The 12,500-nt window shown below is 37.9% G+C and overlaps 2 protein-coding genes and 1 pseudogene across 3 annotated transcripts in view; 1 reads left to right on the top strand and 2 right to left on the bottom strand.

The window, feature by feature from the left end:
• LOC135210525 (microprocessor complex subunit DGCR8-like) overlaps nucleotides 1–12,500 on the top strand; it is a 215,323-nt gene that overhangs the window by 90,933 nt on the left and 111,890 nt on the right. The gene's annotated exons all lie outside the window — the stretch shown is intronic.
• LOC135210524 (neuropeptide CCHamide-1 receptor-like) overlaps nucleotides 1–12,500 on the bottom strand; it is a 119,076-nt gene that overhangs the window by 28,477 nt on the left and 78,099 nt on the right. The gene's annotated exons all lie outside the window — the stretch shown is intronic.
• The window catches only part of LOC135209956 (uncharacterized), a 10,742-nt pseudogene continuing 9,665 nt past the window's right edge, over nucleotides 11,424–12,500 (bottom strand).

Genomic DNA, 12,500 nt, shown 5'->3' with positions numbered 1-12,500 from the left:
GCATAACCTTCGCACCTTTAATAACGTCAAATTTTAACGAGAACAAAACGTATAGCCTGATGAATTGATGTCAGGGAAATTAATTAAATATGCAGATCCAGAATTTTCAGTAGATGTCCGAGTTGAAAACCTTCATTAATATACAGTACATCAAAAGGCTTCTAGCTTCATGCTAATACTTGGAATCGTTTCAAGCTGACATATATATATTATATATACACAGCGAATAGAATGATAAAACTTAACTCCATTCATTACATTCAAGAACAAAACGTCAACATTTCCCTATTTCTGTGTTGGCTCTGTCACCTTCGTACTGTTTGAAAAGTGAAAGTTTTGGAGTCTCGTAAAATCGACGGAAGCTGCTACTCTTTTCACCGTGGGAGTTCCTCACTGGATGAGTGGGTTCCGTTCTCGACTATCAGTTTGGTAGCCCGAGTTCGCTCCCCGCTGCCGCCAGTGCGGAACCAGAGGAGTTTAGTTCTGGTGATTAAGAAATTCATTTCTCGATAGAATGTGGTTCGGATCCCACAATGAGCTGTAGGTCCCGATGCTAGGTAACCAATTGCTTTCCCGGCCACGTTAATAGAAATCTAATCCTTCGGAGAGCTGTTAATCAGCTCAGTGGTCTGGTTAAACTAAGATATACTTAATTTAAAATGATTGAAATCTCCTAAAATCTTGGGAAACTATTACTGTTTCTAACGTTAAAATGATTGAAATCTGGTAAAATCGGGGAAAATTGTTGCTGTTTTAATGGGGAACTGATTGTAGTATCGTCAAATCGGGGAAAGTCCCTATTGTTTGAAAAGTGGAAATGAGTGAAGTCTGGCACGACCGTTGAATGTTTGTTTGGAGAACATTGGCCTACACCAGGCTATGGTTCCCTCTAACAAGTTGTTTTCCAAAAACTTATCGAGCTGGCGCCCCCCCTGGCTTTCCTTTTCTCCCTCTGTTTTTGTTCATGTCTTGCTAATTTCTTCGAGATAATCCATTGGTGGTACTATTTGTTGAATGAATTGAAGTAAGATACTTCTAGGTAATATTTTTCACCCTAGGAAGCGATGACGTCACGATGTTGTCAAGTTTCCCAAAATTAATATCAGAATATTTCTTCTGTTGCTTTCAGTTATGAATCAGTGCATCAAAAAAAATGCGAAGAAATTATTCATAAAGCGTACAAATAAAAAAAAAAAGATAAAATAATTTCTAAATGGTCCCTTTCGCAATTCTTCTTCAAGTTAAAAGAAATTATAATTCATTTTTTGAATAAGTAAAATGACGTCCCAGTAACTGGAATATCTCTTCCGTGATAAGGATGATGAATGGGAATGTGGGAGGAATGGTGTAGTTTTCATTTTTTTTTCTTATTTTTAAGTTTTATAAATAATTTAAGTTATTATTTTTAAACACATTCTTGTCATATGATTAAGGTCAGATTGCAACATACTTAGAACGGCGTAAGGGAGTAAAATGAGAGAGAAAGAGAACTAAAGAAAAAAGCGAGGGAGCAAAAGAAGGGAATATAAAGAAGAATCTTCAGGGAGAGAAAGAGAGCCAAGGATAGGAGAAAGAGTAAAAGAGAGCCAAGGATAGGAGAAAGAGAGCAAAAGAGAGCCAAGGATAGGAGAAAGAGAGCAAAAGAGAGCCAAGGATATGAGAAAGAGAGTAAAATAGAGCAAAAGAAAGTCGGTGGTCATGTTCTGAGCATTATTGTCGAACACAGGTCAAACAAGGCATGATCAGACTTCCAGCTTACTCGGGACGCGTGCAAGATTTTCCCCTCACGCATAGGTTGTAAACATTATATTCCTAACTTTTTACGTAAATTCAAACGTGCTAAAATCTACGGTCAATTAGAGCGTTGTTTCCCTAACAAAAATCAAGGCAAGTACACTATATTTTATTCGAAATAATTGTTCTATATTGTTTAACGTGCACATTATTTATTTCTTACATTTTCATTGTAATAAATAAATCATAATCATCCTATCCTAAAATTCCTGTATCTTTAACTCAATGCGAAACAACAAAGTAATTTGTAAGCTTACTCCCCGGGTAAGCGAAAATAAGCAAAAGGTAGTGAACAAAATCAATTAGAATCCATTTCCTGTCTTTTGTGGCCTGGAAGTATTCCTTACATTCAAATATAAAGTTTTTTTTATACGCATGGAGTTTTGCTAGATCAGAAAACTCAGTCATCACTATTTTTTTATGTGAGAAATACGAGATTCTGACAAACTCCGAGACTATTATTCTCCCCTTGATTTTAAACAAACGTTGTGACTATTATTCTCCCCAAGATTTAGACAAACTCCGTGACTATTATTCGCCCCGAGATTTAGACAAACTCCGTGACTATTATTCGCCCCGAGATTTAGACAAACTCCGTGACTATTACTCTCTCTGAGATTTAGGCAAACTCCGCGACTATGATTCTCCCAAAGATTTTGACAAACTCCGTGACTATTATTCTCCCTGAGATTTAGACAAACCCATAACTATTATTCTCCCAAAGATTTTGACAAACTCCGTGACTATTATTCTCCCCAAGATTTTGACAAACTTTGTGACTATTATCCTCCCTGAGATTTAGACAAACCCATAACTATTATTCTCCCAAAGATTTTTGACAAACTCCGTAACTATTATTCTCCCCAAGATTTTGACAAACTTTGACTATTATTCTCCCTGAGATTTAGACAAACCCATAACTATTATACTCCCAAAGATTTTGACAAACTCTGTGACTATTATTCTCCCCAAGATTTTGACAAACTCTGTGGCTATTATTCTCCCCGAGATTTAGACAAACTCCGTGACTATTATTCCCCCTGAGATTTAGACAAACGCCATGACTATTATTCTCCTCTGTTGGGATACACAAGATTTGAACAACTCAGTCAGTGACAGTGAAGTTGTCTTTGATGAAGTCGGTCCTGTTAGTCTGTTAGTCAAGTTTCCTTTTTTATATTCTCCTGCCGCATGACCGATTAAAAAAAATCGTTTTTTCCTACAATTCCCTTTTTATTTTTTCAGTTTCCTGAAGCACAAACCTTTACGTAACTTTTCAAGCAGAGAAAGTGGGTTACAGATTTTTTCCGCGGATATGTAGATAAATCATTTTTATTTCTGAAAAATACGTAAAGAAGAGAACTGCTCTGAGATGTTTAGATTTTTGTCGTGAGATATGGCTGTATTTTTTTCTTTTTTATACCGATTTGTTGACGTCAAAACTGACTCTATAGTAGATTCACATCAACCGTGCATTTTATGTCTAGGCCAGTCCCTTACGACGCTCCTGATTGGCTGTTGATAAGCTAGTCACGGGACTGGAAACTCTCAGTCTCTCTCGAGAGTTCACATGGGTAGGATCTATGTTCCCCCTCTCTCGAGGGATACTTTTGATTGATTATATCCCTCAGGAGATGGGGAACATAGATCCTACCCGTGTGAACTCTCGAGAGACTGAGAGTTTCCAGCCCTGCGATTGGCTTATCAACAGCCTATCAGGAGTGCCATAAGGGACTGGCCTAAGACATCGAATGCACGGTTGATGTAAATCTAGTTTAGCTTATTTGTATTACGTTAACATTTATAGGCAAATGCGCACATCCTTTCAGACTGTAAGTTAGCCCGACTGACGTTCGAGATTCATGTCATTAGGGAAATATCGCGAGGACAGTCCTTGAAATTGTAGAGATGTCGCTTATGGTGCTGTTGCAAATTCATTTTAACTGTGGTCAAGTCGTAAACCTCGCCTCTAGAACGACACAGTTGCGGCACTACGCTTTTGCAAACCTCTTTACCGAGAAAACTTATAGTTTGGTTTGTCATCTTATATATAAAAATGACGGTCGGACTATGCATGTATGCATGTATGTATATGTGTATGTTCTCTATAGCGAAACTGCTTGGACCGAATTGAACCAAAGTCGGGCCATAGATGTAGATTTTATTGGGGATGGTTGTTAGCCGGGTGCCGTTTTGATCTGGATATCGAGCCGGATATTTGGCCACGCTAACTTTATTATTATTCTTAGAGGAAAAAGAAATCATTATTCTGATAGAACCTTTCACGAGGATTCCAGATATGCTCTGACTTTTCTTCTGTGATGAAGACTAGCGATGAGATTACGGTTCAAGCAATGCTGGCCTACGGTTGGCCGGCTAGTAATATATATTAATGTCTATTCTGGTCCAGATTTCGCCTATTTTCATCTTATATCTTGTACATAAACATACATAAATACCCTTTCAAGTTTTCTGTGCGCATTGCCTCTAACATAAACATGCACAAACACTCTTTTAAGTTTTCTGTGGGTTATGTAATTAATACAATAGTACAATAATATTTCTAACTTCGCCATAATAAAGATAGGAATTATAGTTGCAAACGCTGGGAGACGTAAACCAAATCACTCACGGTAAACCAAATCCCATGAAAATATCTGTTCTCTATATGAAATGGGTCCTTATTTTATTACAGCTTTTAATAGCCTGCACATTCCTTAAACACTCACGGTCATTTCATTTCCTTTCATTTCATTTAATTTCATTGACAATATCGTGTGGCTGTTGGAAGAATAAATGAGAGAAGGAAGTCCTTATTTCCATATAAAGGACTTTGGATAATTTTTTTTCACTCAAACGATCAAAGTAATGTGAGCAATACAGTACTCTCTCTCTCTGGATAATGAAATGTCAAGGGATAGTAGATTGGAATGGATGATGGCTGAGAGTATTCAACAGGTGCTTATGGTGCTGTAAGGTATAAGTTTTAATATATCTGTATATATATGCTATATTTATGTATAATTGAATCACGAAAGTTTGGAACGCGGTGAAATTATAAATAAAGGTAGAAGCCACGAAGGAAAATGAAACAATGGTTTGTGCTGCGAGGTCTTTCGACTGGAGGTCCTTTACTTAGCAGACTCATGTTTCTTAAATATGCTAGTCTGCTAAGTAAAGTCCGACCTTGAGTCGAAAGATCTCGTAGCACACTCCATTGTTTCACTTTCCTTTGTGATTTCTACCTTTACACACACACACACACACACACACACACACACACACACACACACACACACACACATATATATATATATATATATATATATATATATATAAATATATATATATTATATATATATATATATATATAAAGGTATAAGCCACGAAGGAAAAGTAAACAACGGAGTTTCTGCAAGATCTTTCGACATTCAACGTCCTTTACTCAGCAGATAAACAGTTTATCTGCTGAGTAAAGGACGTTGAAAGTCGAAAGATCTTGCAGAAACTCCGTTGTTTATTTTTCCTTCGTGGCTTATACCTTTATTTATGGATTTATCACGTTCCAAACTTTCGTGATTCAGATATACATACTATATATATATATATATATATATATATTATAATATATATATCTATATATATATATATTTATAATATTATTATTATATTAATTAATTATAATATATATATTATACATATATATATTGCGTATAAAATAATTATTAATTAATATAATATTATATATATTATATACATACATACACATTTATATACACATATACATATACACACACACACGCACTTATACACACACACCCACATTCAATCTGACTTTATACATTAGTAGGTAAAGGAACAATTCTCAGTAATACTGATGTACTTTTCATATCATGATGAATATCTAAGGCGGATATATACCACAGCAAGGGTACTTATCACGATAAGCTATCAGTGGCACGCATTACTGAGATCACCAAGTATCTGAATCATGCCTCATTAGTATTATAGCGTTCGTTATGTAATTATTTATGGGAAGGCCGACCCTGTGCTCCTGTTTGGGCTGGGCAGGATAGAAATCATACTATGATGGGCGTTATGTCCTTCTGTCTGTCTGTTATTCAATCACGAATTTAAACCAAACAAAAACTATTGGCTAGGGCTGTGATCGAGGATGGTTTATAGCCTTAGATATACTAGCTGGCCTACCCGGCGCTGCCTGGGAAAACTGTGAATGACGGGCTACGGGTAGGGGGAGGGAAGAGGGAGGGGGTTGGGGGGTGAGGTTTCTGAAGTATAGTAAAGTAGTGAGTTAGCAGTACATTCATGTATACTGAATCCACTACGAATTCGTGCAGTTAGCTGAAGACAGACCATTGCACGATTCTCCTCCGCTTTGGTGTGCAGTTGATTTCACACAGTTGATAAAAGGTCTGACTTCTGTTGAAAGGGAGACAGGCTTTGTTCAGCCGAGGTTTCCCTCCTTTCACACCTTTCAAACCCTTTTACTGCCAATTTCAGTTTCACCGCGGAATGACTCCATAGGTCCCAGCGCTCGGCCTTTGGCCTCAATTCTATATTCTGCCTATTTCATAATGCTTCCTGTTCCTTCATTTCATTCTTCTTATTTCTTATTTCTCTCTCTTGTCTTCATCAACACCGGATCCACTACAAAGTGAGACCCAATGTATTCATTAAGCGGTAAAGGATCTTTACAGCATCGATTCAGGCCCAGTAAATTGTTTCATCATTTTTACTTTTAATCTGTTTCCTTTGGTCTCTTTCCAACTAAGTGCGCAAATCTTTACAGTTTCCTCGCTCTGGTTTTCACACACACACACACACACACACACACACACACACACACACACACACACAACAAAGAGAGAGATTAAATGAAGTCTCATTCTCTTCATCGCAAACTTAAAAATGATTGTTTGTAGTGCGTGAAATGCCTTTAACTAAATCTGGACGGTAGCACACACACACACACACACACACACACACACACACACACACACACACACAGAGAAAGAGAGAGAGAGAGAGAAAAAAAAAAAACATTCCATCCTCTTCATCACATTCTTAAAATTCTTTGTTGGTAGCGCATGAAATCCCTTTAACTAAATCGAGTGGCCAGTAACCGAGTTATCTTGAAGCGGTGGGAAACTCGCTCTCCTGCAGCCCTCTCTGAGTGCAGTAATAAAATTATTATGCGCCTGTAATTTGTCTTCAGTAGAAACTGTAATGGCACTCTTAACGCCAGCGAATATTAAGGAGGATCGTGGATTTCGTGGAAACGGGCCATTTACGATAGTTTGCACCAGACAGAATTTCTATGATGAAACGCAGTGTGCTTCCACACGTTTATTTGTTTATTTATTTATTTATTTTTTTGCTTGTGCTGTAGGAACGGTCGTCGACGGGTAACGAATTCCCAGTTTAGCCTTGGACCTCTCCAACAAAGGGCCAGACTGTCTTGCCTCCCGTCCTCAAAAGGATACAGGCTGAAGGTCCTTTGCTTCCAGACTTTGGGACTTGGCTAACGTCCTTAGGATTTGGATTCACCGTCCCAACCCTCTCGTATTTCATTCGTTTTTGAAGGTATGGACATACTTGGGGAAACATGAAAGTAATGTTATGAATAGACTTGGGAAATATGAAAATAATGCTAAGAACAGACTTTGGGAATCATGAAAATGTTATGAACAGACTTGGGGAAACACGAAACTGATTTGAACAGATTTGGGGAAACACAAAACTGTTATGGACAGACTTGGGGTAACACGAAACTATTATGAACAGACTAGGGGAAACACGAAACTGATTTGAACAGACTTGGGAAACACGAAACTATTATGAACAGACTTGGGAAACACGAAACTGTTATGAACAGACTTGGGAAACACGAAACTATTATGAACAGACTTGGGAAACACGAAACTATTATGAACAGACTTGGGAAACACGAAACTGTTATGGACAGACTTGGGAAACACGAAACTATTATGAACAGACTTGGGAAACACGAAACTGATTTGAACAGATTTTGGGAAACACAAAACTGTTATGGACAGACTTGGGGTAACACGAAACTATTATGAACAGACTAGGGGAAACACGAAACTGATTTGAACAGACTTGGGAAACACGAAACTATTATGAACAGACTTGGGAAACACGAAACTGTTATGAACATACTTGGGAAACACGAAACTATTATGAACAGACTTGGGAAACACGAAACTATTATGAACAGACTTGGGAAACACGAAACTGATTTGAACAGATTTGGGGAAACACAAAACTGTTATGGACAGACTTGGGGTAACACGAAACTATTATGAACAGACTAGGGGAAACACGAAACTGATTTGAACAGACTTGGGAAACACGAAACTATTATGAACAGACTTGGGAAACACGAAACTGTTATGAACAGACTTGGGAAACATGAAACTGTTATAAACAGACTTGAGGAAACGCGAAACTATTATGAACAGACTTGGGAAACACGAAACTGTTATGAACAGACTTGGGAAACACGAAACTATTATGAACAGACTTGGGAAACACGAAACTTTATGAACAGAAACTGGGAAACAGAAACGTTATGAACAGACCTTGGGAAAACACGAAACTATTATGAACAGACCTGGAAACACGAAAACTATTAAATCAGTCTTGGGAAACACGAAACTATTATGAACAGACTTGGGAAACGCGAAACTATTATGAACAGACTTGGGAAACGCGAAACTATTATGAACAGACTTGGGAAACGCGAAAGTGTTATGAACAGACTTGGGAAACACGAAACCTGTAATATGAACAAAGACTGGGATAGCACGAAACTGTTATGAACAGAGCTTGGGGACAAACGCGGAAACTCTGTTATGAACAGACTTGAAAGGAAACGCGAAACACGCTTATGAACAGACTTGGGAAACGCGAAACCTGTTTATGAAACAGAACACTTCTGAGAAACGAAACGACTTATTCTGAACAGATACTTGGGAAAACAAACATAACGAAAAACTATATGAAAAACGAAAACTTTGGGAAACGCGAAACTGTTGGATCGAACAGACTTGGGGAAACACGGAAACTGTTATGAACAGTTACTTGGGGAAAAACACGAAACTGTATGAACAGACCTTGAGGGGAAACGGGAAACTATATGATTAAACAGACTTGGGGGAAAAAAAACACGAAAAACTCTTGTTATGAAACAGACTTGGGAAACACTTGTGTTGTGTTAAACTATTGTTATGAACAGATGGGAAACACGAAACTATTATGAACAGACTTGGGAAACACGAACACTATTAGAACAGACTTGGGGAAAAAGCGAAATATTATGAACAGACCTTGGGAAACACGAAAACATTATGAAACCAGACTTGGGAAGCGAAACTATTATGAACAGACTTGGGAAAACACGAAACTGTTAGAACAGACTTGGGAAGCAGAAAACTTGTTATGAAAGATTGGGAGCAAACGAAACTGTTAAGAACAGGACTTTGGAAAGGAAACGCGAACTTAAAATTATGGAACAGACTTGGGAAACACGAAACTTGTTGAACAAGACAATTGGGAAACGACTTGGGAAACACGAAACTATTATGAACGACTTGGGAAACACGAAACTTTATGAACCAGACTTGGGAACACGAAACTTAGAACAGACTTGGGACCGAAACTATTATGAACAGACTTGGGAACACGAAACTATTATGAAACAAAAGAACTTTGGGACGCGAAACTGTATTGGCAAACAAAACTTGTGAACACGAAACTATTATGAACAGACTTTTGGGAAACAGACTAAAATTTATTGAATCAGAAACTGGGAACGCAAACTATGATGAACAGACTTGGGAACACGAAACTTATGATGAAACAGACGTTGGGAAAATTGCGAAACTGTTATGAACAGACTTGGTAAGGGAAACACGAAAACTATTATGAACAGACTTGGTTAAACACGAAACTATTATGAACAGACTTGGGAAACACGAAAACTATTATGAACAGACTTGGGAAACACGAAACTATTATGCAACAGACTTGGGGAAAAGCACGAAACTGTTATGAACAGACTTGGGGAAACACGAAACTATTATGAACAAGACTTGGGAAACACGAAAACTGTTATGAACAGACTTGTGAAACACGAAACTATTATGAACCAGACTTGGTTGCAAACACGAAACTGTTATGAACAGACTTGGGGAAACGGGGCGAAACTATTATGAACGACTTGGGACGCGAACTTAAATTATTGGGGACAGACTGACGGGCGAAACTTGTTTGTATGAACAGACTTGGGAAACAACGAAACTGTTATGAACAAGACTTGGGAAACGAAACTTGGGACTGATTATGAACAGACTTGAAACGAAACGAAACAAAATATTGATGAACAGACTTGTGGGAAACACGAAACTGTTATGAACAGACTTGGGAAGCACGAAAACTGTTATGAACAGACTTGGGAAGCACGAAACTGTTAATTTGAACAGACTTGAAAGGGAAACGCGAAAACTGTTATGAACAGACTTGTTGGGGAAGGGCACGAAACTATTATGAACAGACTTGGGAAACACGAGTTAAACTATTATGAACAGACTTGGGAAACACGAAACTATTCATGAACAGACTTGGGAAACACGAAAACTGTTGATGAACAGACTTGGGAAACACGAAAACTATTAATGAAACAGACTTTGGGAAAGCAACGAACTTGTTAAATAACAGACTGGGATTTCACGAACTTTATGAAACACTTGGGAAACACGAAACTGTTATGAACAGACAATTGGGTTAAAACAAAAATGTTTATGAACAGACGTGTGGAAACACGGAAAACTGATGAACAGACTTGGGAAACACGAAAACTATTATGACAGACTTGTGGGAAACACGAAACTGATTGGGAAACAGACTTGAAACACCGAAAACTTTTATTAAACAGACTTGGGAAACACGAAACTGTTATGAAACAGACTTGGGAATTCAACGAAACTATTATGAACAGACTTGGGGAAACACGAAACTATTATGAAACCGACTTGGGAAACGACGAGAGCTTAACGTTATGGGAACAAACTGGGACAAGAAAACAAACTATTATGAACAGACTTGGGAAACAAACCGAAAACTGTTATGAACAGACTTGGGGAAACACGAAACTGTTATGAACAGACTTGAAACGAAACGACTTTGCATGTATAGACTTGGGAAACACGAAACTTTTATACGCTTGGGAAACGCGAAACTGTTATGAACATTGACTGGGAAACACGAAACTATTATGAACAGACTTGGGAAACAACCGAAACTGTTATGAACAACTTGGGAACGCAAAACTAATTTATGAACAGACTTGGGAAACACGAAACTGTTATGAACAGACTTGGGAAGCACGAAACTGTTATGAACAGACTTGGGGAAACAACGAAACCCCTGTTTTTTTATGACAGACTTGGGAAACAACGAACTGTTATGAACAGGACTTGGGAACGCGAAACTGTTATGAACAGACATTGGGGAACAACGAACTATAAATGAACAGGACTTGGGAAACACGAAACTGTTATGAACAGACTTGGTAAACCCGAAAACTATTATGACAACTTAGGGAAACACGGACTGTTATGAACAGACTTGGGAAACACGAAACTGTTATGAACAGACTTGGGAAACACGAAACTGTTATGAACAGACTTGGGAAACGCGAAACTATTATGAACAGACTTGGGAAACGCGAAACTATTATGAACAGACTTGGGAAACACGAAACTGTTATGAACAGACTTGGGAAACACGAAACTGTTATGAACAGACTTGGGGAAACACGAAACTGTTATGAACAGACTTGGGAAACGCGAAACTATTATGAACAGACTTGGGAAACACGAAACTGTTATGAACAGACTTGGGAAACACGAAACTATTATGAACAGACTTGGGAAACACGAAACTATTATGAACAGACTTGGGAAACACAAAACTATTATGAACAGACTTGGGAAACACGAAACTATTATGAACAGACTTGGGAAACACGAAACTATTATGAACAGACTTGGGAAACGCGAAACTATTATGAACAGACTTGGGAAACACGAAACTGTTATGAACAGACTTGGGAAGCACGAAACTGTTATGAACAGACTTGGGAAGCACGAAACTGTTAAGAACAGACTTGGGAAACACGAAACTGTTATGAACAGACTTGGGGAAACACGAAACTGTTATGAACAGACATGGGGTAACGCAAAACTGTTATGAACAGACTTGTGGAAACACGAAACTGATTTGAACAGACTTGGGGAAACACGAAACTGTTATGAACAGATTTGTGGAAACATGGGGAAATAAAAAAGCGATAAAGTACAGCATTCATTAAGATTTTTCCATACACATGAACGCATGTTTAATATTAAAATAAAAATGGAACCTCGTTCTGTGACAATATCCTTGGAACTTCAAAAGGCTGTACGTGAAAGTGTTAATCATAGGAAATCACAATTATAGCTGGCTCCCAGATTTAATCATAGGAAATCACAATTATAGCTGGCTCCCAACCTATTCACACTGCCAATTACATAACCTCTACATTTGACCTTTGAAATGAAATGAGTAGACTCGGTAATTTGGAAATGACCGTTATTTATCATTACAGAAGGCTTAACTTATAA

The sequence above is a fragment of the Macrobrachium nipponense genome, chromosome 39 (genome assembly GCF_015104395.2).
Source record: "Macrobrachium nipponense isolate FS-2020 chromosome 39, ASM1510439v2, whole genome shotgun sequence".
Taxonomy (NCBI): domain Eukaryota; kingdom Metazoa; phylum Arthropoda; class Malacostraca; order Decapoda; family Palaemonidae; genus Macrobrachium; species Macrobrachium nipponense.
Note: the sequence above shows the minus strand (reverse complement) of the source record. Positions and strands in the feature narration are given on the sequence as shown.